Source organism: Halichoeres trimaculatus, unplaced genomic scaffold (assembly GCF_033239565.1).
Source record: "Halichoeres trimaculatus isolate MK-OKI-2021-1 unplaced genomic scaffold, fHalTri1.1 fHalTri1_scaffold_1, whole genome shotgun sequence".
Taxonomy (NCBI): domain Eukaryota; kingdom Metazoa; phylum Chordata; class Actinopteri; order Labriformes; family Labridae; genus Halichoeres; species Halichoeres trimaculatus.
The window spans coordinates 20,682,223-20,708,144 of record NW_027437179.1 but is presented as its reverse complement, the minus strand read 5'-3'; the positions used below and the strand labels follow the sequence as shown (position 1 = coordinate 20,708,144).

The 25,922-nt window shown below is 39.9% G+C and overlaps 1 protein-coding gene across 4 annotated transcripts in view; it reads left to right on the top strand.

Annotated features, from left to right (window-relative positions):
* The first annotated feature begins 2,908 nt into the window (after positions 1 to 2,908).
* The window catches only part of dlgap4b (discs, large (Drosophila) homolog-associated protein 4b), a 124,516-nt gene continuing 101,502 nt past the window's right edge, over positions 2,909 to 25,922 (top strand). For all 4 annotated transcript variants that reach the window (XM_074665770.1, XM_074665749.1, XM_074665760.1 and 1 more), the window contains exon 1: positions 2,909 to 3,315. The gene's annotated coding sequence lies outside the window, so the exon portion shown is untranslated. The remainder of the gene's footprint in view (positions 3,316 to 25,922) is intronic.

Below are 25,922 nucleotides of genomic sequence, written 5' to 3'. Positions count from 1 at the left end.
TCTTCCCAGCAGGGCATTAACAGCTGTTTGAAACTAGAGTTTCATGTGCTGCGAGATAATGGGATACTCCACTGATTTTACACATGAGGGTCAGTTTATATATAACCAAAGAGAGTTGTTAAAAGGCTTTCTCCTACTCTGCTCCCTAAACCTGCAATACCCCACAGCAGAAGCTGCAGCTGTCAAGTTTGATTCCCCCAGAGATTTTAATGTACTTCTATAAAGGATTTGAAAGGAATCAGTGGGGTTTTTTCAGTATATATATATATTTAAAATCTGTCTACCACTCCAAACTTTTAGACATCTAATTTTGATGATTTGTGGTGTTCTACTTCCCTGCTGTACTGCATGTCCTGTCATTTTTCCAATTTTTCTGGAACAAGGTCTTCTCTGAATGAAACCCTTTGCCCTAATTATATTTACTGTCTAGATAAACTTTGAAAAGAGACATATGTAAGACAAAATTACATTTCAAATACTAATCCCTTTTAATAGATCCTAACCAAACAAAAAAAAAGCTAAATTTGTAGGTGCATGGCTGGATTTCAGTGTCAGAAAGGTTATGTTCCTGTTTGTAGCAAGAGTATCAAAGTGTTTCAGATTTAGTAGTGTAAAGGAAAACCATTCACATGAGAGCTGAAAGGAGAGCCAGTGCAACACGCTCCCTAAACATATCTGTAGTCATTGGACATTGTTTAAAGAGGGGGTGTTATGCTTTCCTATATTTTAAACATGGAGATAAAGTAACAGTGCTGGATGTCCATACTAAATGTGTGCAGACTTTCAAACCACTTAATGTTCATATGTTGTAGAAATCCTTTAATCTGTCTGTAAACTGCACAAAACAAGCGATTATAACAATTAAAAAACAAACACACAAAAAAATCTAACAAACATGAGACCTTCTAAAGACTTGCTGAAATGCTGAGGTCATTACATAAGGGGCTGTGAACTGTTTCCTGACATGTGAGAGGGGCAAGCCTTGGACACCAAGGTCTTCCCCTGATAGGAATTGCTTTTTTTTCTGTTGCTAACTGCATGATACACTGGAAGCCCAGAAAAAAATCAGTTGTCGCTCCAGTGGCCATATTGTCATCAGAAAAATGAAAAAACAAACAAAAATGCAAATGCAATGCCTGTTTGTGTATAAAGTTAGGAAGATATGTTCATTTACTGAGCAGACTGTAGTTACTGGGCTGCGTCATGGTAACTGTAGATGATTTTGGAGCTTCAATCATGAGAACTATAGACGAACATTCCTCAAACTCAGGGGTTATGATTCTTCTTCCTTTTTTTTAAATATATTTGAGTCTCCCAATTTGCATGTAAATGCAGGAGTCAAGGCTCTGCTTCTTTGAAACTTGACTCCTGGTCTTGTAGAATGCAACCCATGGATGATCTACCAGTGTCAGGGAATCCAGGGCAGGAAACAAAAAGGAGGAGGAGGACCCAAATGCAGATAAAACAAAAAGGAGTTTATTTAACTTAACTCAAAAATCCAAAAACCCTAACAAAGAAACAAAACAAAACACACTGGAAAAACTCACAAGAAAACCAAGAAGCACAGGAAGCACAAGGACACAACAAAACAGAGAGACAGCAGACAAAGAACACCATAAACAGGGGCTGTTTCCCAAAGCCCAGGTACCTTGCCTTGCCTTGGTCTGATGTGGGCGTGGGGTGGGCGTGGGCAGGCATCCACATCATCAGTCGCTGCCCAAGTGCTGTTCCAATGTTCATGTCCTCCAGAGGCATATGTCCTCCGTTTGGTCAGCATGTGGCTAATTGACCAAGGATACACAGGTGTATCCTTCGCTGCCTTGCCATGGCTATAAATACCCAACATGCAATGCGTGAATCTACAAAAAAGGAAAAAAATGGAAGGAAAAGACGCACCAGCGGAGGCGCGTGGTAAATTCCAATTTAAATGTAAGTAACAAAATACACCTCTGAAAATAAAAACTTATACCATGTCCAACACTTAACTCTTTTGTGTGTCACTCACGTAACTATCATTACTGAGAAGCTGCACCTTCAGAGTGTCAATGATATGACAATAAAAAAGCAAAAAGTGTAGAAAAGTGGCAAGCCATGACAAACTTTGTAGCCGTCTGAGCTCCTCCCAAAATGTGCCTTTGTAGGCTGTTCCATTAGCATCTCCTTTTGAGCAGAGGCAGGACACTTGCCTTGGATTGGAAGGAAGTGGCTTCGGAGGCACTGCCTTCAAAGGCAAGGCAAGGCAAGGTACCTTGGCTTTGGGAAACAGCCAGGGACTATATAGACAGAGGAGTAATCAACGCAGGTGTGAAACAAGACACAGGTGAAACACACGAGGAGCAATCAAACCGGAGGGAAACACAAGGAGAACTAAATTGACTCAGGGAAACTAAAGACAGAGACTAAATACATCTAAAACACAGAAACACTAATAATAACCACAAAAAGACATACGCATGACAGGAACCTAATCAAAACCACAAGGAACATGAACTAAAGACAAGAAAAACCAAGATCCATACAAGATTCACAAAGAAAAAATGCGAAAGAACTCAAGATACTCGTGAACACAGATGAGACAAAACAACCCATAACCCTGAAATACACAAACTAACAAACCAAACCATGACAACTCATGGCAACTACATTTTCATACCTGGGGGGAAAATACACAAGGCCAGTGACAAAAAAGACATGGTAACAAGCAAATTTTGTGCTTTTGAAAAGAAGGAAAAAATGAACAGTTGCATGGTTAAAGAAATTATAAGCCTTAACGTGAATGAAAAATAGCCTGATTATATGAGAGCCACATGAAAGGATACTATGAATGATAGGTAGCTTAAAATACACTGAAGCCCCCCCTCCCGTCTCTCTCGCTCTCTCTCTCTGGAGTTTGTTGGTTGGTTGCAGCAGGATCTCAGTATCTAACCCGGCTCGTCTGACAGAGGACAGAGACAGTCCTCTCCTCTATCTCTCTCCATCTTTCTCTTTCTGTGTCAGTCTGCCGTCTCCTCTCTGCAGATGTGAATATAAAGCTCGGTAATGGAGACCGCTGTGGACCGGGGCTCGTGCTTTTTTTCCCGTCGGAGACACACAAACTCACCGGACACATAAACCGACTGATACCGGTCTCCAAAGGGAAGCGCCGTCGCTGCTGCTGCTGCTGCTGCTGTTTACCCCACAGACGCTTGTTAGTGTTTTCTTCCTCTTTTTCTTCTTCTTCTCAACTCGTCTTCACAAACTGATGCCCTGGTCGGGAAGTTACGGACAAAACACGGATAAACCCTCCAATTGGTCCTCTCCAATTTTCAGCTAAAGGTAAAAAAAAAGGTTTCTATAGCATCTAAAACTGTTGAATTGCTTTTCGCGTTGCTGTCTAACAGCCTACATACCGCCCACTGTATGTGTGTGTTTTAGATATTAAGTCAAATATGTCAGACAGGAGTGAACATTTCGTGCAAAGTGGGTGGGATGGTGACTCATGCTGATTCAAACGCTGTTTTTGGACTGAGTATTTACACTGCGTCTGTGCGGGTTTGAATACACACACCATACACACATAGACTGTTTCTTGAACATTTCACAGAAGCTCTGACAGGACGAGGGTTTCTCTCACTCCTTGTGTATGTGTGTGTATGTGTGTGTGTGTGCGCGCGCGCGTCTGTGTGGGTATTGAAACAAAACAACAGTGGGCGATGTGTCTGTGATGTTGTGATGCAGCTCCTCCTCCACAGTTTCATCAGCAGCATCATTTTTGACAGGTAAAGAGAGGCATGATGGAGGTTCAGGAGGCTTGGCTGGTGTTGGCAGCAGTGACTTGTCAGATTTTGTTAATAACATGTTGATGACAAACTGTGGGATTAAATCAAGCAATCAAATCAGATCCTGAAAGCCATATTAGCAATGTGTTAAATGCGTAAATAAATAGCTTATGTCAAATCAGGTAGGACAATCTAAAAGTACATGTAGATTATTCATTTGTTTCTGGTTGTGTGAGTCTTTCTCAAGAATTTACAATGTGATAGTTATAAAAATGGATTGGACTTTTGTTGTGCTTTTCTGAATATTCAAAGATGCTTAACATATTATGGCTATATATCAAAGTTGTTTTGTTTTTTTTAAGATTGCTGAGCAAAAAATGAAATGCAAGATATTAAAAAAAATGTGAAAAAAAAATCACCAAAATGCCAGATGGTCCGCAGGGAAGTAGAGCAAGTTGTGTCTTTCTCTCGCCAATATTGAACACTGAGAAGAATCATGTCATTGGTTAAAAACACTGCTAAGGTTGGCAAATTATGTGGGGAATCTAGCCAGCAGAACTGCCTTGGGTTCTATATAAGGCGAAATATCATATATTTCTTTGACATTTTAGATCATTCATGGGAGATAAGTGACTACAATTAGCTGTTCCCTGGTTCATCCTAACATCCAGCCTGCATCCTCCCATAGTTCATGGTTTAGCTCAGACGCCCATTGCCATATTTACAAGGTCAGTAACACCACGACCTCACACATGAATCACACAAGCAGCGCTGTCCACTCAGCAGTCACTTTCCAACAGCTCAGCTCAGAAGTGTTGAGAGTAGACAGCATGCTATCAGAGAGAAAGAACCAGAACTATGAGCGAAAATTTTCAAGAAGACTGTTTAGCACTGTAAGAGGAAACAGAGGATGTAAATCCAGCAGTGCTCTGCACGGGATATAATCAACAGAAATCAATAGTGATTTTCAGAACGGTTTGATCACATTATCTCCAGTCTGGGTCTCCTGCATGAGAAAACATGTTTGGATCTTTTTGTGGACTGCAGTTTCTTTCATTCCATTAAATTAACAGTGGATATAGGTCTGGCTACCCTTTTAGCGCAGCTTTATCACTGACCTGAAAAGCAGCCTAACTGCTGCGTTAGTGGCCTCAATTTGCTTCAACTGCAAAAAAAAAAAAAAAAAAAATAGCAGGGCATGCTAACTTGTAGCCATTTATGTCCATCCTCCCATTCTTGTTCTCTCACTCTCTCATCCACTTTCACACACTCTGCCTCTCTCTTTCATCCTCCCTCTCTCCTGCTAGTGTGCACTCACTCAAACTGTGTCTCATCGCATCTCGTCACTCTCAGCCGCGCTCTGCCCTCACTGCTTGTCTCCCTTGCACACACACACACACACACACTTATACACACAAAAAGAAGCAGAGCAGCCTTACAGCCATGTTGGATTTATTTAATAAAATCTGTGATTGTTGCCTTGTACAACTCATATATTAACTCACATCACAATTTGATTCTTACTCTCTTTTTTTTTCTTTTTTTAAAAACTTTTTTTCTTACTTCTCCTTATGTTGATGCTGTCCACTTGACACAGAGACTTTTCTGACCTCTTGACATTGCCATCTGTTCATTTAAGCATGTGAAGGGTATGTGCATTTTGCGTCACAGAAAGATGAAGCACCAAGATAAAACTTTCAAATCCCTGGAGGTAATCCAAGGGCAGGTCATTTCTATTTCCTCTATTTGTGCAGTGGCTTCATCTTAGAGGGATGGTATATTGCAGAGGGCCATTTATAATGTATAGAGGCAGCCTGTATTAAATATCTGCAGCGTCGGAGGTGAGTATTGCACTGCTCAGTCAGGGGGGCAACATTACACCATATTGCATCAATAGATGGATGAAAGTAATATGGAGAAAATAGGAAGAATCTTAGACTTTTTGTGTTTTCTGCTGTGATTTGTGAAGGTTTTATGACTTCATTGTGTGGGCTCTGTTTAAGTGCTTCACTGTTACTGCCGGGAAATAAGTTAAAACACAGACATCACATAGAAAAAGACTTGAGACAAAAAGTTTGTCGCTGGTACTAAAGTACAGAGATAAAGAAAATAACAGGAAGTCTGAGATCAAGTATAAACAGACTGTGAAGCTGCAGGAACAGATAAAGTAGCAGAAGTCTATATTTAAACGGCCTCACACCAGAGAGACTAGATGTCGTCATCCTACCCATTTGGAATCTGTTGTCTGCTGAAGAAACCAAATCTGTCATATCTTAGTGTCCTCTCTCAACTTGTTCTCAATAAAGCTTTTTTTGGAAATAGATCACAGCTTCACATCTATTTACAACACTTTTACAGGTTGTTTTGGAGGAAGAAGGTGCGCCTGTTTTGATGTAAGAACAAAAATGAGAAATGACAATTTTTATGTACCTCCTGTTGGTTTGCAGGTTTATCCAGCTATGTAAAATGAATAATTTAGACAGAAACAAAAATCCTTCAGTTTACTCATTGTTGGAGCGTATTTGCTGTTTTATGGTACTTTGGGAAATGACCAAACATTGCAAGATGGCATTCAAGAAAACTAACAGGATTTAAGTTGCAGAACTGGATCATGCTAAACAAATTGAAGTTTGTTTTTGATATAGCTGTGATTTCAATAACAGATGTCGGAACTGAATGAAAACATTGGATAGAATTGGATTTTTTAAAAAGTCTTTGTTCAGTTCTTATAGAATAGAATAGAATGGAATAGAATAGAATAGAATAGAATAGAATAGAATAGAATAGAACTTTGTCAGTGTAACAAGTACAACGAAATTGAAATCACAGCAGCAATCAAGAAAACAAAAGTAAGAAAGTGTATAGAAAGTGCAAAAAGGTCCATAAGAAAATAGATGCTGACAGATTGTCCATCATTCTCCAGTTCAGCTTCAGTTGATGCTAGCTCTGTTAGCCATGTCTGTGAATAGCATGATGCTACTCTGCCCTCTGGTATTCCCTCTGTGGCTGGTTTAGCACAGCTAGCTCGTCCATCTTACTGATGATAGATCTTATGTTCCCAATAACGATGGATGGATGGACAGGTCGATGTCGTCACTTCTTAGCTCACACCTGAGAACCAGCATGTCATCCTCACCTCCCTCTCCTCACCTTGTGGGAAGACATTAGGCCTTACACCAGTTAGCATTGGCATGCTACAGGCTGCTAACAGCTGAGTTCACATGTAAACAATGCCGCCATGGTTACATGTAGGATCTCCAGACAAACACTGGAGAAAAAGAGAGAAGAGAGAGAGAGCTGCTGCAAAAGGCAGCCACAGCCAACAGGGCGGCGCCTAGCAATTATCAATCTGTTGATTGTTAAAAGTATCAAAACAGACACAAAATTGAGTAAGAAAAGAAAATTCAGTGCCTCTGTTGTTTTTTCTCTCTTTGTTTTGCTTATTTTTCTCTCCCTAACTCTGAATCTTAAGCACCAGTCATCTGGTTCCCCTTGAAAAAGTGCTGCACCCCTACCATTAAAAGCCTCCCACTATGAAATCCCCCTTGAAATCAAAGCACTGTAGTTTGACTTGATCTAGGACAGTTTGACATCAACTAATTCGTCCATTACGTGTCCAAAAACCCAACACTATCCTCTTCAATTAAACCCCCCCTTGTCTCGCTACCCCAGAGAGGACTGCAGAATTACAGGAATGGAAGCCAAACCCTTTTTTCACCTGCCCTGCAGCTAATAGCCATGCTAGCCTTGCTGTGCTGGGATACTAGGGCTGGCACATACTCAGATTGGCAAACAGGGAGCTTTACCACTGAGGCTGTTGTAATTCTGAACACAACATGACATTCCTCTATGGTTGGTGTGACGCTAGGAAACACTCGTTAGCGCTGCAAAGGGAGCTGTTTGTGCACCTAAGAGTCGAGGATTTAAGGAGAGATTACAACCCAGCTGTCAAACAGAAGGATTCTGAAGAAAAGTGGATTATTGGTGACATTTTTGGATGTCAAGGTTTTTTCATGCATTGCTATTTTTGAGTGTGATCCCAGCAGATATGGTGAAGGCTATTTAAACAGAGATAGGTTAGGAAAGTTTCATCTTCTGTACTTAAATTCAGGGACAGCCTATGCACTAGGCTTAAAAGTAATATTTATATTCATCATAAAAGATACAATATGAGTAAAAGTTTTCAAAATAATTTCTCAATGTTATCAGCTTCCTTTTTGTAATGCATGTATTCAAATAAGCACCATCTATGGAGAATCTTCACACCATGTTTCTGCACATTTCCAAACTGTGTGGAGAGTCAAGGATAATTATGCACCTCTACACAGATGTGCTACATAAAATTATTCAAAACACCCACCTGAGGGTGACAAAGGTAATCGTAGGAGAAACTAAAACTATACTCAGGATTAAATTTCGACTTGTTAAATGGATTAAGTTGTAGTTCAGATCACTGCAGAAATTATCTCGTGGCCTGAGTCATTGGTTTAGCAAACATTAAGTGTTCATCTCTGAGACCCAAATGGAAAATTGATTAACATATTTGTTACTTAATTTGTATAAACAAGTATTATTCACCGGCTTAGACACTTCAAAGTGACAACAGACTGAGTTGTCAGAAAATGTCATGATTTTTAGCACCATAGGCATCTTAATTGAACCCATGTTGAGTAATGCTGTTATGTGTCCTTCATCACTAAGTGATCATCAGGAGACCTTTCTTAGCAGCTGAATCATCTGAGAGCAGTGAAGAACTGACAGTGTATACGAGCAAACAGCCGTGACTGAAGGAGGTCAATGGAGTGTGAAATGCTGTTATGATGGATCCGTGTCAGGTCTGTGTTTCTGTGTCTGAATACATGTCTGTGTGTGAGAGCGCATGCTCTGTGTTGGCCTGACTGAGCTGTACATTGGATTGTAATGCTGACAGCCTTTGAGGTGTTGTAAGTCATCCTTCTCTCCGAAATGGTTTCATATTTCCATCACATAGATTCCTTTTCTTTATATCAAACTCAAATTTCCCTCACTTTTCAGTTTCTCCTGCTTCAGCTTTTGTGGGCCAGAATATTGGAGGAGTCTGAGGTTACTTTGACTGGAGTTTCTCAGGTTTGGCTACATATTCTCAGGGCTATCAGCCTTGAAAAGCAAAATAAATTGGATTTTGTTGGTGACACAATAGCAAAATAAGTAGGAAACATACTGCATCTTTCATGCATATCCAATATGTACTTTTGTTACATCATAACCTATCTTTCTCTCACCTTACAACTGCCTCTGCCCTGTAAGACAAAAATGTCTTCTGGCAAATAAAAAAAATCAGAAACAATCATTGTTTTGCCAAACTGTTTTTATCTAAAATCAGAAAAGTATATAACCAGTCAGTGATTAAAATATCATCTGATGATATTAAGACACCAGATAGCAAGGAGATGAGAAACATAAATAATTTAGATTTGAGTATGCAAATCATGCACCCAAGGAGAAATTCACAAGATGTTCTCTGGACCTGACAGTAAAAGCTTTCAAATTTTGTTTTACTTTGGAGGTAAAAAAGATGAGGAAATGAAAAAGCATCTGTAAAAATGAAAGAGAGTAATTATTCCTTCCTACAAACCTGTAATCACTACATCAGCTGCTGGAATCAAAATAACATGTAACACACTCATGTTGACAGAGCAGGCAGTGTTTTTGTGCCGAGCACAATGTGCTGTTTTGTTGCATAAATGCTCTCTTTACTTCTTCTTCCTCCTTCCTTCTTTTTTCTGCACCATTCTGATTTCTTCACAGATATTTTGTGGTTTCTGCTTTTTTCCCTTCACCCTTATTCTCCAACTAGCAGCTCCCTTTGACCCCCTCCTCCCGTCTCTGCCCCTTTCCTCCCTCTCCACAGAGCCTCCTCTCAACAAGGCTGTTCCACACTCAGGCCTGCATTAAAATGCAGACCCCTTTCTCTGCCTTTCTCTCTTAGTGGCCTTAATCCTTTTCCTCTTCACTGCTATGAATGATAGCCCCAGCAGCTAGCCCCCAGCCTCTGGCAGGCAAGAGCCCATTGGTAAACAAAATGGGGAGAAAATGGCCGTAGTCAAAAGATGCGTTTCAGGGTGGAGAGATCAAACTGTCACCTGCTCAATGTACGGCCCATGACAGAGATTGTTGAGAGCCACATGGTGAAAACAAGGTCCTGATGAATGTTGACACAGAAAAATCAGATTAAGATGCAGATTTGTGGTGCCAGAGTTTGTTCACTGCTGTAGGTGACGTTTGATTCCAGAAATTAGTCGTTTCCACTCTTTTCGCGCAAGTTTTCACAGTCTGAGCAAGAGGTCTTGACCTCAGACTGTGTTTCAGTTACTGCATTAATGTTAGTCTCTGTATGTTTTTTTGTTAGTCCCAAAATGATCAATGATACTTACAAGAACAATAAGACGACATTAACTCTAGCTGTTCATGATGCCTCTCATCAAGTTTGTTGACCAATCAGAGCGTGTCTTGCTGGTGTAAAAATAGTACCTGGATGTGATCAATACAAAGTAAATTCTTATTTAAGCAGGGGTTTTGTTGTCCTCTCTGACTTTCTTAAACTTACGTGCTTGCTTTCTTGTGTGATAGTAAGCTCTAAAAACTCACAAGTCTAAAATAAACTGTCTTATCAAGCTGTTTGCAAATTTCATATGATTAAACGATGATATTAAAAGAAGACTTTCAAACATTGCATCTTTGATTGCTGCTCAGTAGAGCTGCTTTTAAGTCCTGCGTTGCTGCAGCTATTCCAAAAGAGGCCTCTGAAATTCTGACCTGACTGATTTCCTGTATCAGATCCTATTCAGGGACACACTTCATCCTCCTCCAAGGTTTCCTGTCACACTCCTTTCCTGATAAAGTTTCCACTGTTTCCTTCCTCTAAAGTGACAGACTTGTTCTTTCTTACCAGTGACACCACTTTCTTGACAGAGTGTCACTGAGATGTGAGCCCTCCTTTCCTTCTTTCCTAACAAACACAGTAAGAAATGGAATTAGAGAACAGAAAAACATCCAGAGAGGAGCCTCACCTCTGAGTTCAATTTCCTTGTTAAATCTCCTCGCAGTGCCTCGGCATGATCATCGTTTCCCTTTCACACTTGCACACACAGGCACATATTGTTTCCAGATGAATAGATTCACTTTAAACTGACTTCTGCATAATGTCATCTGTGCCACCTGAGCTACGCAGGCGGGAAACTTGTCTGCCTGATACTTTACAAAGTCGACTTCCATTGTTCTGTTTGCTTTTCAAAACTGTATTAGGCGGGTGAGTGTGGGTGCATTTGGGGGGCGCCTCAATCACAGTAACACATCAAAGGCTGAGTATTTCTGCTTAAGAAGGAAGAAAGTTTTTTTTTTACTTAAACAAGATTGTCTATGAAGAGTCCAAATGGAGATTTAGTTATGATAATCTTTAAATACATATTCTGCATCAGTTAACAGAAACAATATGCATAGGCAAGATCCCTGGGGTTTCACATGTGTTTTGCCTGGTATTGGTTGTATGTAGAACTACAGGGGACACATTAGCTGCCATTAGGGATGAGGATCCAAACCAGTTTCTGTTAAAGATGGGATGTTGTGCTTTCTCACATTGGATATAAAGTAATAATGCTGGATTTCAATGATAAACTTGGGAGAATTTCAAACCACAACATATTCTTATGTTAGTATGTATTACCTTATGTTGTAGAAATCAAATCTGTCTGTGAACTGCTCCAAATGGTCTGCTCTGAAAATAGCATAGGGGCTTCATAAGATCTAAAGGAAACATATTGAAATGACGAGGTCCTCACTGGTTTTGTCGACTTGTTCGGGCTTCACACACAAAGATCTGTCCTCTACAGGCCTTCAGAGGGGCTGGTCAATTGCAAGAGGGTTGTAAAATGTTTCAGAGGCTGAATTTTTTTTTTTTTACAACACCGGTAAAAGAGAGAAAACTGGGATTTTAGCGAGTTGTTGATCATGGTTTGCTACTACAGGGGTACTAGAGGGACAGTACAATTCTCCAAAATAGCACAAACCCCATCTCTTAGGAATTAAGGTTCTGCAAAACCCCTGTGATTTACACTGCAAAATAAATGAAATCTTATCAAGTGTTTTTGTCTTAGTCTCAGTAAATATGTCTTTTTAGACTTGATATGAGCCACATTCACCTGACTAGTCCAGAAAAATGTCATATTTCAAGTTATTTAAATACAGAAATGAGGTCTAAACTGCCTGTAACAAGTAAATAAATCTGCCAGTGGGGACATTATAGTAATCTTGACGAGCACATTTCTCTTACCCCACTGACGACTTTTTTTTTACTTGTTACAGGCAGCTTAGACCTCATTTCCATCTTTAAAGAACTTGAAATAAGACATTTTTTTCTGGACTGGTCAGGTGAAAGGGGCTAATATTAAGACTAAAAAGTCATTTTTTACTAAAACTAAAAGAAAAACACTTGATAAGCTTTTTTATTTTTTTTTTGCAGTGTAGCCTAATGAGTCTGCTCGTAGCTCTCATAGGTCTAGCAGGGCTGAGTGAATCTAGAGTTGAGTCATTTGAACAGTGGTGAACATACATGTTTTAATTGTCTAATTTTTGAAGAAATCTGAAAGTTATAAATAATAATCCAGCGCTGACATTGGTGTTGGAAATTATAAAGGCTAGTTAGTAAACTACATTAGATGACTTAAGGCCACAATGTGATTTGTCTAAGTAAAATGACTAATAGCTGAAAATTGTAAGCAATAAAATGAATTGTAGTTTTGTTGGTCTTCAAATATTGGAGAAATATTTACAGTTTAATGGACAAAAATGTGGATTGTCTGGAAATCTGTATGAGGTTTTAGCATTTCTAAAAATTAAGAATATCTGTATCTTGGTGTACTGCAGTCCTTGAACTCTTTTCTTTTTATTAGATTAAATTACGGCTTTTAATAACTGTTTATATCTAAATCAATCTCAGAAATATGCAGTAGAGCTGTGGTTCGAAAAAAGGAGAAAAAACAGAGTTACTGTGATGCATTAGAAATGGTTTCCTCACTGTGCACCTCTGTGAACAAAATGTCACTTTTGTTCTTACACAGTGTTACGTTAAGCTTGCATCACATACTTAAAACCTTCTGATAACGTGTCGCTAAAAGATGGTATCATACTTGTATACATACACAAACAGACTGAGTTTCTCAAATTACCAGCCCAGAGAAATAACCCTACTCCCCAACTCTGCATCTGTGTTTTTACTTCATTGGTATCATTCCCACTAAATCCTAATTGCCCACAGTATTAATAATACACTGCAATAACTGTGCAGTTGGAATGCTTCTTATCTTATTCCATTAGAAGTGAAGGAGAATGGTGATCTGTAAAGCCACAACTCCATTAAGCACTGGTCTTATTTAACAAGAAACTGATAGCTCTGGAGCAGCAGCAGAAGCTGTGAGCTGATGTATGATGGCTCAGTGCTTTGATCTGATCCAGGTTATAAACCAGTATGTGTCTTTTACAGGATTTTTTTACATGCAGTCAAACCTGTATGTCTTAATTCTTGTAAGTGAAGTTGAGGATGCAGAAAGCAGTGATAGTTCTTCAAGGTAGTTTTCGGAGCCCTTCATATGGCAAGAGATCTTGTGAAATATTTTCATCTGTGTTTAGAACAGCTGACCCACCAAGCAGTTAATTTAGTGGCAAAAAGAAGAGTGTATTCACGTGTAAATATAGGGGTCGGGAAAGACTCAAGAGTATTGGTATGCACTTAATTTTGTGTCATTTTAGTAAACATACACAGATTTAATCAGCTTAAAAAGATGAGCATCATATCAAATAAGATTCATCAGCAGCAATAAATAAGGCATCTGTCTGGGATGTAATTGTTCTCCCGTCCTTCCATCATTCTGAAACAGTATGTCATGCTGAGATTGGTGTATTTTCACTTTTGCCAAAGAGGCAGAAATGATATGTTTCTATTTTTGTGATACAAACAAGACAGAGTGCTCCAAAAAAGTCGCTGGGTGCAGTGATTTCTCTCTAGGGGACAACAAGCTGGAGATAACAATCTCTCCTCATTGAGAATACTGAAAATTGGCGATAAATGCACTTTCTGTGGAAGATAGCTTGGATTTCAAAAGCCTGTTCCTGAAAAAAGTTTAACTCTATAATAAAAACTCTAACAACTGCTTTAGTGCATGAGCTAATTAGTTTGCTAGCTATCAAAATGCACATTTAGGAGGCAATTAAAGGAAGCACACAGCACACACACACACATGCACTTACGAGATGACAACGGGCCACAGGTTATCTGAAGGCAGCTAGGATAGTAAAACACATGGACCCGTTAACCTTAAACTTTCCTCTTTCATTTGTTTTGAATCTGTTTAGGGGAGACATGGGCATAAAAGTCTGATGCATAACCAAAACTCTGCTGATAATTACAATGAAGTTATTAGGTCCCTGGGTTAGCAATGATGCATAAACTGAAACAAAACATTTATTGCTGGACATGATGCCCTGTGCTGTTACAGGCAGACAAATCTCTCATATTCTATGTGAATGTAGATTATTTCATCTTGGATTAGGACCTGGTGATTGCCTCACTCCTATCCCCCAAAAAAACGTTTGAAAAATTCTGAAGTCATAAAACCACTTGAAGAATCTCTGGAGGCAGCGACACAGATCCAAATAAACCTGAGTTGCTCGGAGGGACTCACTATGGGTGTATTTACACCTGTGGCTCGTTGCTTTGTTCAGATTCAGGAGCAAAAATGACACAGTTGTTGAAGTTTTCCCTTGGTTTGTTTGTGTTCACATGGCAAAAGTCTCTTGCAGTCTGGAGTTGAAAACAAATGCCACATGTGATTGATGTGTCTGACAAAGATGGGCTCTTTTACTCCTTCTTCTTCTATTGTTTTGACTGGACGGTTGGCAACCAGGTGCATTACTGCTTCTGTGCTGGTTGCTGAGGTGACCTTGTTCTCACCACAAGGGAGCCACCACAGTGCTCAAATGGAAGTGAGCCAAGACCCACCCTATTTTGCGAACTTGACCTCCTTGTTTTGTCCCACATCTGAGTGATTGCTGTGTAACTGGCACAAGTAAATCACTTGTAAAGTCAATGTAAAAGTACAAGTAGACGCAAATTCTTGTCAGGTGGCATGAATGAAACAAATTATTTGCAAGAATGATGCAAATGTGTGAGGGCATTTGGCATTCTACTTGTTTCATTCACTTATTTGTGAGAGTTGTAAAATTGGAACCTAATCAAAATGCACCGCGATAGTCAATCATCAAGGAGATGCTCTGGTGATGTATGAAAGTATGGACCAGCAGATATTTATTCATCTGGAAAATAAAGGACAAATTAACTGTGTCTGTGTGTGGCTTCCCTGAACTCTCTTTGTAGCACACCTTCGTATTATTTATGGGAACAGGAATAAAAAGGAGCTTGTTCAGTGGGAAGTGAGTGAAGAGGTCACATTGCCTGCTTAGTTTTAAAAACCTTTCTTTGTGACTTCAGTTTGCTCTGTCCTAATGAGCACAACAGGCCTCACAGCGCAAGCTCAACTTTAACGAAAAGAGACCAGAGTAGTGTTTGCAAAAAATCACTTCACCCTCACAAGTTGTCTTGAGATGTCTTTGGGTACTTGCAAAGCTAGTACAAATAAGGTGAGAAAACACAACACAGCCTGGCATTTATAAACGTGCAAATTGAGCACATATTCACATTTGGTGTGAACACGAAGTAGAAAGGATACATTGAAGAACTAAAGCTGAACATCCTAAGACAGAGATTAGATTTGTTTGTCTTGGGTAGACAATGAGGGTGCGGCACACAATCACAAAGGTAAGGAAAGGAAAAACCAAGAAAGTTAAGCATAAAGGAATGGGTAAAGAAAGGTAATCAAATGCAACCAAAGAGATTGATGATGAGATTGTTGATTCAGGTTTATGTAAGTTTATAGTATGTGTATACTTAAAGTTCTTACAAATCAGCTTTCACTTTCTCAGCTTCATTTCTTCTTTCTTGTGCTTTATGTATTCTGCCTTGACTCCTCCTGTGCTTATATCTCCCAGTGTTCTTTCAACCTGTTTCGATTTTTGGAAACTTTGATATGCCCTGCTTTTTAAATTATAAATAAACCTGCCATGGCTTTGGATATGAGTTTTTGTGGAGTAATTACTGAATCCTCTGCAGCACAGACCTGCGGGTGACTCATAAAGGATATCACACAGTGAGAGGGAAGGAGGAAAGTGAGAATGGTGGAGATAAATACAGACATAGAAAATGCCAGGTTCAGATCAAACCAGCTCCTGACAAACAAACGAGCAGTGATTAGTGCTAAATCTCAGGAGACATGAACACTTGCCTCATGTCGTGTGTTAATGAATGCACATACCAGACCATGTCTTTTATGTGGAGCTACAGAAGAGCTCGTTTCCCCACAACTGACGTCAGGATCTCATCTCTGCATGTTTTGTTCCCTGTCAGCGTCAATCAAAGCTTTTTTTCTTCCTTTTCATAATGGTTGTCCAGTCTCACCAATCAAAGTACAGTTTCATTGGATCAGAAGCTGATGCTCTTAAATTTGAAGGATGCCTGCTGGTTCTCAGAATCAGAATCTGTAATGGAGCAGTCATTAACTTCAAATACTGACATTTTCTTTCTGTGTTTGTATTTGTGTGTACAGTTTATTCCTCTGTACATACCCTTGTGTATCAACAAGCTTGTTAGTTGGATTGGATTTTGACAAACCAGTGTAAATGCAGTGCTTAACAAATTTATTAGACCAGCTGTCATAAAATGAGAAAACCACCCAGCATCATGAAGTGCTCAAGCTCTGACTCTGTTTTTCAGAGATTTTCCTTCGCTTCATTATTTTGAGCAGAAGTGGGGAGTTTCAAAGTTAATTTGTTTTTATTCTCAAACATGAGCCAGAAAACCTGAATTCTCAGGCAACTTTTTTTCATGTAAAACTGTAAATTCAAGAGTTCGTAGTATTTCACAGTATTTATAATTTACAATTAAATATATAAATTTGATAAAATAGCATGCACATCCTGGTAGATTAAAAATTACAGAAAGTGGTTGGGCAGTGGTGGCAAACACCTTACACTGGATTGTGGATGTGGTCAACGTTTTTGCATTGAAAACAGATAAAATAGATAAATATCCCGCCTGCCTGCTTATGGCCTTGGTCATCAGCCTTGAAAAATATAAAGATGGCCTGTTGTTGGACTGGTTGAACAATCCTTTGTTGGTAATATCTCAGCATTTAGAGAAAAGACAAACACAGAAAATTGATCTTTGTGATGCACAGTGGATAAGTTCACATGCTTTGAGTGATCCTTGACTTTCCATTTAGCTCAATTAGCAAGGTAGAATTTTCACTTAACCTCAAACAGGTGGGAGAGAACTAGGTCCAGATGAAATGGGGTATTTTTAAAGAAAAAACAACAACAAACTCAATAAAATAGAGTTTTGGGTCACTAAAAAAAGAGGAATTAAAAAATGTACTCCGACTTGAACACAGGTGGCTCGAGACTTAGCTACATCTTCGAACTTTTTTCAGAACCCACACAGGAAAGTCTTTGGATAACAAATTTGCCAAAAGCTCTACCTTTACGATATCTATACAAACACCTTTAGATAAAAGGAAGACTGACATTTCTGCCAATAATAGATATAGCTTAAGCACAGAACAGATGTGGCTTCTTGATGGAGTCTCAGGCTTTATTTTCTGTGACAAGATCACAAATGAAAACTCAATTGATTTTTGGGAAGATTTTACATTGACCAGGGTTTGGTTGTCTGCTGTGGTCAGGCTGGCATTGGCAAGAAGCCTTACACTAAGTGCCAGCTGATTGTGTTGATATAGATGTGTTTTACACATATGTCTGTAATCAGTTTAAGCCAATTTATCCAATCAGCTAATGGAAATGGTGCTCCTTTATTATTTGGCTTTGGAAGAAATCAGTGAATCCTAAAAGCATTGATCATGTAAAAGTAAATAATGCACTGTGCTCCTCTCTATCCAGCCTTCAACAAAGCAGTCATCACAGAGAATTTATTTTAAAGATTTGTCATCTGACCTCATGTATGCTTTATGATACATCATTAGAGAGACGGAGAAACTGTTCTTATTTTCATAGCAAGGGTTTGAAAGAAGAGTTCAGCTATGGGCGCTTCTTTCAGTAACTTTAGAGCCATCCTTAAAGGTCACCCTTAGTTTGAAACCCAAGCCTTACATCACTTGATGATTATCTGGTCATAGCAGATTAACAATGTTATCAGTGTCAGTCAAATCATAAGCAGTGTTGATTGAATGGCCTGGAGTGACCTTGGATTAACTGAGGAGCAAGCAGCTAATTATGTCATCCTGTTTTTCTGCAAAGTCACTGTAGATCAGAACCGGGAAAGCTAATTCACACTAACCTTCCAGCCCATCCTCGTCAGGCTGAATCATTGACAAATTGTCAGTGCATTTGAGAAGTGGTGAAGTGAGGAATAAGCTCTTTTAGCACTGGAGTACTTATCATGTTGCACCAGCATTTTACAGCACCAGTGACAGACGTTAGAAATGAGGATATAATATCTTTGTGCAATATTTTCAGATTTGTCTAAAAGGGATTTTCATTCCTCTGATGAGCGCAATCTTTGTCTTGATACATTTCTTGTACAGCTACCTGCCATTTTTTATTGTAATCATAGCATGACTGCTGCTGGTTGTTTTAAAAAATGAATAGAGCTGCTATAATGTGGTTATTCTGTGGGGGCTGGAAGAAATAAAGTATGCATGCTGTAATTGATGTTTTGATTTAACAATCCAACCAGACGAGAAAATAAAGCCTCAAGCAGGGTGGAAAAAAAATACATATTCAGGCATGTGCAGCACGGAGAGATAATTTGTAGAAACTGATGTTAATGAGACAATGTTTTATTTTTTTGTTAGTGTTGTTGTTTTTTTCCGAGAGCAGTGAACAGACTCTGACTAGAGTTGAGTTGAGGCTATCTGTAGCATCAGTGTGACAGAGCAGACAAATAAGAGGAGTATATGTGTTGTCAGACATTAGTTGGTGGGACTTATAAATGGAAAACTAGTGAGCTGATATTGAGCTCTGTGCTCTAGCAGTTGGAGAAATGGTTTATATGATCTCACGCTCCACATAATAAGCACTTGACCCCAGTTCTTACAAGTGGAACTGACAAAGATTAAGGAAGTCAGGACCTGTATCCGCTTTTGCTGTATCTTCAGTATTACAAAATTTAGCATGTATTGAGCCTTAGGAAAACAGAAATAGAGTTCATACAGGCTTAGAGACACATTTCAAGAATGCATCACTGAATTACTCACTGAATACCCTCTGTAATGAGTAATGCAATAACAATGTTAAGAGATCCAGGTTTGCATAACATCCAGTTAGTGCGTAGCGAATGTAACCAGGTGTCTCTGTTTATAAACAGACCTGTCATGCCATCTGCTTGAAGACTAGAGCCAACCTGATAACTAAGAAACGCTCCAAGTCACCACAGTTAACTATGAAGCCCATGTATTTCAAGTTGAATAAAATCACCAACAGGCTTTTGTGTCACACATAATGTACTATAGTGCTCCTGAGGGGTCGCACAAGCTTCAGGCTCTGTTAAGTCCATCAGCACAGGCTGATTTCAGACTTTACACTGAACACATGGATTAGAAAACACAGAAGTATCTTTAGCATTTGAGGCTGTATTCAGAATAAGAGAGGAGGAACAGAAGAAAACGTAAAGATGTTGAAAATGTAAAGAAGCATGATACGTATCAGCCCAATAAAGGGAATATTTAAGTTGTGTTGTTCTCGTAAAACTTTATCAGATAAAGACTTCAATACAAGCTGCTTTCATTTACATTATGAAGTCTCGTTCTGGAACAGTGTGTAATCTAACATTAGAAACAGAGAATAGAATAGAATAGAATAGAATAGAACTTAAAGTCATTGTAACAAGTACAAAAAAACTGAAGTCACAGTGCCCTCTGGTATACCTTTGGTTACTGGGTTAGCGCGGCTAGCTCGTCCATCGCTATTGGTGACAGATCTTATGTTCCCAATAACGATGAATGGAAGGACAGGTCCATGTCATCACTTCATAGCTCACACCTGAGAACCAGTCGTTCTCACCTCCTTCTCCTCACCTTGTGGGACGACATCAGGCCTTACACCAGTTAGCATTGACATGCTACACGCTGCTAACAGCTGAGTTCATATGTAAACAATGCAGACATGGTTACATGTAGGATCTCCAGACAAACACCAGAGAAAATGTAGTAAAAATATCACTGAAGCCACAAAAAGTTTGGTGTCCATGACCAACAAATGAGCCATACAAAGTAATGATCCACTCCAAATACAAAGATTACGAAAGAGAGACGAAAAAATTACAAGAAACGGACAAACAAGGGAGAGCTGCAAAAAAGGCAGCCATAGCCAACAGGGTGGCGCCTAGCAACTCAGAAGAAGGATAAGCAAAACAGTTAACATGGCATCACTTCAAATGAGGATAATATAATATATTTTTAATTGTGCTGCACCAATTTCAAGAGGAGAACAGAGTTCTCAGGGTTTTCTTTATTTCTTAAGATATGTTGTTGGGTATTTCTTGTTAGGGATTGGACATAATTTTGAAATCTAGAAATATTTGCAGTGTTTTTATTGATGGCAGTTTGAAAATACAGTATTCCTGCCAGACGAGAGCTGTAGCCCATCGTACAACTGTTGGCTAATTACATTACAAAAGGAGAATTGTACCTGTATCAAATAGCTGTGAAAGGAGACAATATAAGCAAAGTCAGAAATACAGTTTTTACTCCTGTGAGGTCCAGAAAAAGAAAAAATTGGAGACTGAACATGGATGTAAAATGTAAACATATGCCCCGCACTGCCACATCACAGAAATGTAAGTCATAAAGAGGTAAGATAAGACATGAAACAAAACTGAGAGTCACTGGGAGTTAAACCTATGACAGCTGTGACATGGAATATATTGGTTGAATCTTTACATTGATCAGAAAAGTTGTTAAAGCAACACAGAAGTGTTGAACAAAAACGAAGCAGCAATAGCTGCAAATGAGCATAAGCAGCAACAAAATAATGAGCGCAACAGTTAAACGCAGCAAAACACTTGTAAGAGAAAACCCAATGCCAGAGCAATTTATGACAAATTCCCTCAATTTACAGCACTTGATATCCCACCTGGAGCAGTATCTATCACTCTTAATGTGCCTGAGAATAAAAAAAGATTGCCCAAGTGTAAAACCAAACTATGATGTAGGTCATTACCAAACAAGGCAATTTAATACAAACATGTTCACAGCAGTTGTCTGGCTTAGACATACAGACAACAGCTCTGTGATAAATCCCACTGGTTGCAGGATACTGCATTAGTTTAGGGGGCCCTTGTCACAGCATGTATATGCCTCTGCATACCTTTTGCTTCCTGCCCTTGTTTTAAGAAACATGGGATATTAAACCTGTGGCCACACACTTCACTGCACACTAAAAAGTACGTTCAGTGTGCAGCAGAAGATAACACAGCTATTAAACATATCATTAACCTTTTAAGTGCTGCGTTATTCATGCTTCATGTTTTGTGTCGGCGATAACGGAGCACCCTGGCAGCTGTAATTTAAAGAGGCTCCATTGATTTTACTGATAAACAGACTCATTTCAAAGTGAATGAATCACTCTGGTAATGTGAATTTATTCTTAATGCATATGACTGCTAGCTATTTACAACATTATTAATGTCATGTCAGTGCATTCTTTGTTACTATTTCATAAAAAACCAACTAACCTCAATCTTTGGTGCCCATGACCTGTTTTTTTTTCTCTGCACATTGAGTGTGCTGGCTTTAAGGCATACCAGCTTGAATCAGGTCTGTACATTAATGCTACTTCTGAACAGATTATGATGAAATGAAGCCTAAACGTCAACATTTTTCTCATGACAAATGGCTTTCAGGCTAGCTTTGTAACCATTATGAATGCTTGTGCACATCTGCTGATTTACATACACCATGCCGAATACACAACATTAAACACACTAAGAGTGAAATAATGCAGTTAAGTAGGTCTGTGTGTTTGTGTGCTACTACCATCTCTCTCTGAAGCCACCAGTCATGCCCCGTGTCTCATCAATGGATCCTAACATTGTTGCCTTGTGTGACAGCCTGACAAAGAAGAGTGAGAGGCTGGTTAGGGGATTGATGCTTAATCACAAGCATGGAGAATCGATTGATTTCAGAGGGGAGCAGGGCTGAATCCACTACAACACTTAGTGTGAATAACAGCTTGAATTGACTGAGCGACTTGCCCCAAGGGGTAATTTGTGCGTATGTGTGGTGTGTGTATACATTGATTTGTGTTTTTGTGTCAGTTTTGTGTTTCTCTGGTGTATTCTTTGTATTGGTTTTCCTCTCTAAACCTGTTTTCGAGAATAAACAGCCTTGCTAGCAGCTCTGTGAAGCTGTGTTCAGGCACAGTCCTGCTTTGAGTGAAATGCTAATGTGAGCATACTAACGCTCTCAGCTGATGAATAATGTTCAACCACGCCATGGCATGTTTAAGACCTTAAATCTGCTAATAGCATGTTAACTTTTGATAATTAGAGCGTCACACAAAGTAGCTAAGAGTGATGCTGCTGGGAATGACCTTGTTCCTTTTTACGAGTACATCACAATTTCTGATTTGTAAACCAAATGGCATTGAATAAAAATAAAGAGGGCAAAGAATATTTCATATTTAGTTAGTAGACAAGTTCAACCATCCATCCTTTTCTTTTTGTGTATTCAGGGTTGGGTCTCAGAGGCAGCAGTCCAAGCAAATCAACCAGGACACCCCCAGCAGCACTTTCCGGTGCCACCTGGGGGATCCTGAGGTGTTCAGAGCCCAAGTGGGGTATAAGATCCTCCCAACCAGTTCTGGGTCTAGCTGGCCTCTTTCCAGTTTTGATATGCCCAGAACACCTCCAAAGTGAGGCAACCAGAAGGGTTCCTTATTCAGTGTCAGGACCAACTAAACTGAGTCTGACTCCTTTCAATGCAAAGGAGCGGTGTATACTCTGAGCTCCCTGTTGATGTCCAAGCTCTGCCATACCTAAGACCAAGCCAAGCCGCCCTTTGGAGCAAACTTTTTTCAGATGCGTATCCACAATGTCATTCTTAAAGGGGACATATCATGCTGATCCCTGATTTACTACTTACAAATAGTATAATAAATTTGAAAAGAAGACCTTACACCCCCTGAATTTTCAAAAAATGAGATATTGTATTTTTTCTGATATCCTAGAACGAGATTTGATGCCTCTGAAAATAAGTCATTGCCATTTGGCCGCGAGATTTCGACCTTCATGACGACACAAGGATCCTCTCTTTTTATTGGAGTAATCTGATAAAGCAGCTCCTCCTCTGTGATGTCAGTTAGTCACACAACCGCCACCGAGGAATACACCCACCAAGAGCCGAGTATAAACGTATGAGCTATGCATGTTACAGTACCGGTTTGACTCACCACACTGAAGCGTCCTGAGATGATCTGTGTCCAGGTGGATTTTCTTCCTCCAGAGCTGCAGAACCGTCCAGGTCTGACTCGGGGTCCAATAAAAAAGGACATATCCTACACTCTTCCATTTTATTAGTGCTATCAATGCCTTACGGTGAAGTTTTGGCAACTTGGCAAACAGCAAACTCGCTCGGTCTGCTCCATTCAATGGGGCAATTTTGTAAATACTGCCATGCTGCAAAAACCGCCCCCTGGCTCTACCCCCTCCGCCCCTCTGATAGAACTGACCAATCAGAGCACAAAGGGTTGTGACATTGCGAGGTTACTGGAGGTCATTCTCGAAACGGAGTGTTTCAACGAGATATTCAGAATGGCCTAAACTGAGGATATTGAGAATGCTATTGTGGGGCAATGAAGGAACTAAATGACTTGTACTGAGGGCAGAAATGCTTTACAGGCATCCTAGTCTGGCATAGTGAAAAGGAGAAACAAGCATGATATGTCCCCTTTCAGGGTCAGCATCCATAGCTGATGGCCGTGGGTGAAGGCTGGAGAGTAGGGCAAATTGTAAATTTAGATCATCGCCTTCAAGCTCAGCCCTATCTTCAATTGCCTGTAGATTACACAATACATTATCTGCTCATTCATAAACAAGACCCTTGGATACTTGACTGTCAGTCCCCACCTAGGGAGAGAAATCCACTGTTTTCTATGAGATAACCAAAGCCTTATATCCCTGCTGCTTTGCACTCAGCTGCAAACCAGCCTATTACCTGCTAAAGGTGCCAGCCTGAAGAAGCCAACAGAACAACATCATCTTCAAGAACCTCTTCCTCCTGCTGTGCCTTGAGATCCTGTCCATCAAGACCACAAACAGAATCTATGAAAAGGGGAAACCCTGTTGGAAACAAACTCTAATTTTATGTCAAATATGTGGACTCAGCTCTCACTCTGATCATACAGGGATTGAATAGTTCACAACAACATCTCCAGATCCAATACTCCTGCAGAATCCCCCAAAAGACCCCTTGGGGGACACAGTCATAACCTTATCTAAGTCAACAAAACACTCATAGACTGGATGGGCAAACTTGCATGCCCCCTCCAGAAGCCTTGCAAGAGTAAAGAGCAGCTTCACAGTTGTTTCCACACCACTTTTTCCCCCAGAAGCTCTTTGTGGAGCTACTCTTATACTCTTGCAGGACTTGAAGTGCCAATAGGTCACACCACTGTTCTGAGATCAATGACCCGGGTGGTAATCAGCTCTTTGTCAGCTAGGCTTAGTGCTTCAGTCAATCCACCCACCTTTTAAAGACCTTAAGGTTCATGCCTGTTCACTGAGGTCATCACAATCACAGTTCAACCTCGGTGACATTGAAGGCAAATACACAGGGCTTAGTCTGCCGATCCATCTGGACCTCTGCTGTGCCAGAGATGACCTTCACAATGCCTGAACACTCTGCTCTTGTTCCTGGCTGTGAGCTGGCCTCATGAGAACATGCATATTTGATGTAAAACCTCACATCGACCCCTCTGAAAGTGCAACAGAGGGTGCACTGTGTGATCCAACTCCTCAAATTAGGCTTATTTTGATACTTTTGCATTTAAAGCATTTCGTACTTGTCGACTTTGTGAGATTTATCGCCTTCTTTGATGTTCTTAAATGACAGAGCAAATTTAGGCCTTCGTGCTTTAAATAAGCCAACTGCTGACCTAATTGCTCGCCGTGCTGTCAGTGGAAATGGGACTGGTGCTTATATGAGAGAAAAGGAGGAAAGGAGACAAGGAAGTATAAATGATGTGAGCATTGGAGGTAGAGAAGCAATAGGGTCCTTTACAAAGAAGGAGGGGACGAAAAGACGGAGGTGTGGAGAGCAGTGGATGGCTGTCTGATTTGTCTCAAATATTGAAATTGCAACATATGGACTTTGAATTCACACCGGCAGACCTTGACACACACACACACACACACACACACACACACACACACACACACACACACACACACACACACACACACACACACACACACACACACACACACACACACACCTTGAAACTGAAAATAGCCTGTCTATTTCAGCACTACCTTGGTTAAATTGACTCGAGGAAGAAACTGTTCTTCACTTAAGAAGCCCAGACAGAGGACAGATTTTGTCAGGCAGAGAAAAGACAGAAATTTGAGATGGGCGGTGAACTCACGTCATCTGAAGGATTAGTCTTGCGTCTGTTTGAAAAAGACAATAGAGGACAATATTATGTGTTCATGTCCATACAGTATGTCTATGCATTAATGAACAGAGATATGCTTATCTGAGTTTTTTCTGCTTTGGCTGCTCTACCCCAGTCTGGATGATAAAAAGCTATCAAATGAGGATTATTTTCAAGTGCAAAGCTTTGATTTGTTTAAATCCATCCTCTGTTCTGAGGAAGCTCATACTGGGGTGTTTTGAGGTCAGCTGCTTTCTCTTTTAATGCTATCTCTTCATTCCTTCTTTGTTCTCCCTGAAGTCTCTCTGCTCATCTTCCTCTCCTTTCTCTTTTTCTCCCTCCCCTTCTGCAGCAGCTGCCACTGCCCTTATTTTTGACCCATAAAACGACCTGAGCTTCATTCTGACAAAACAA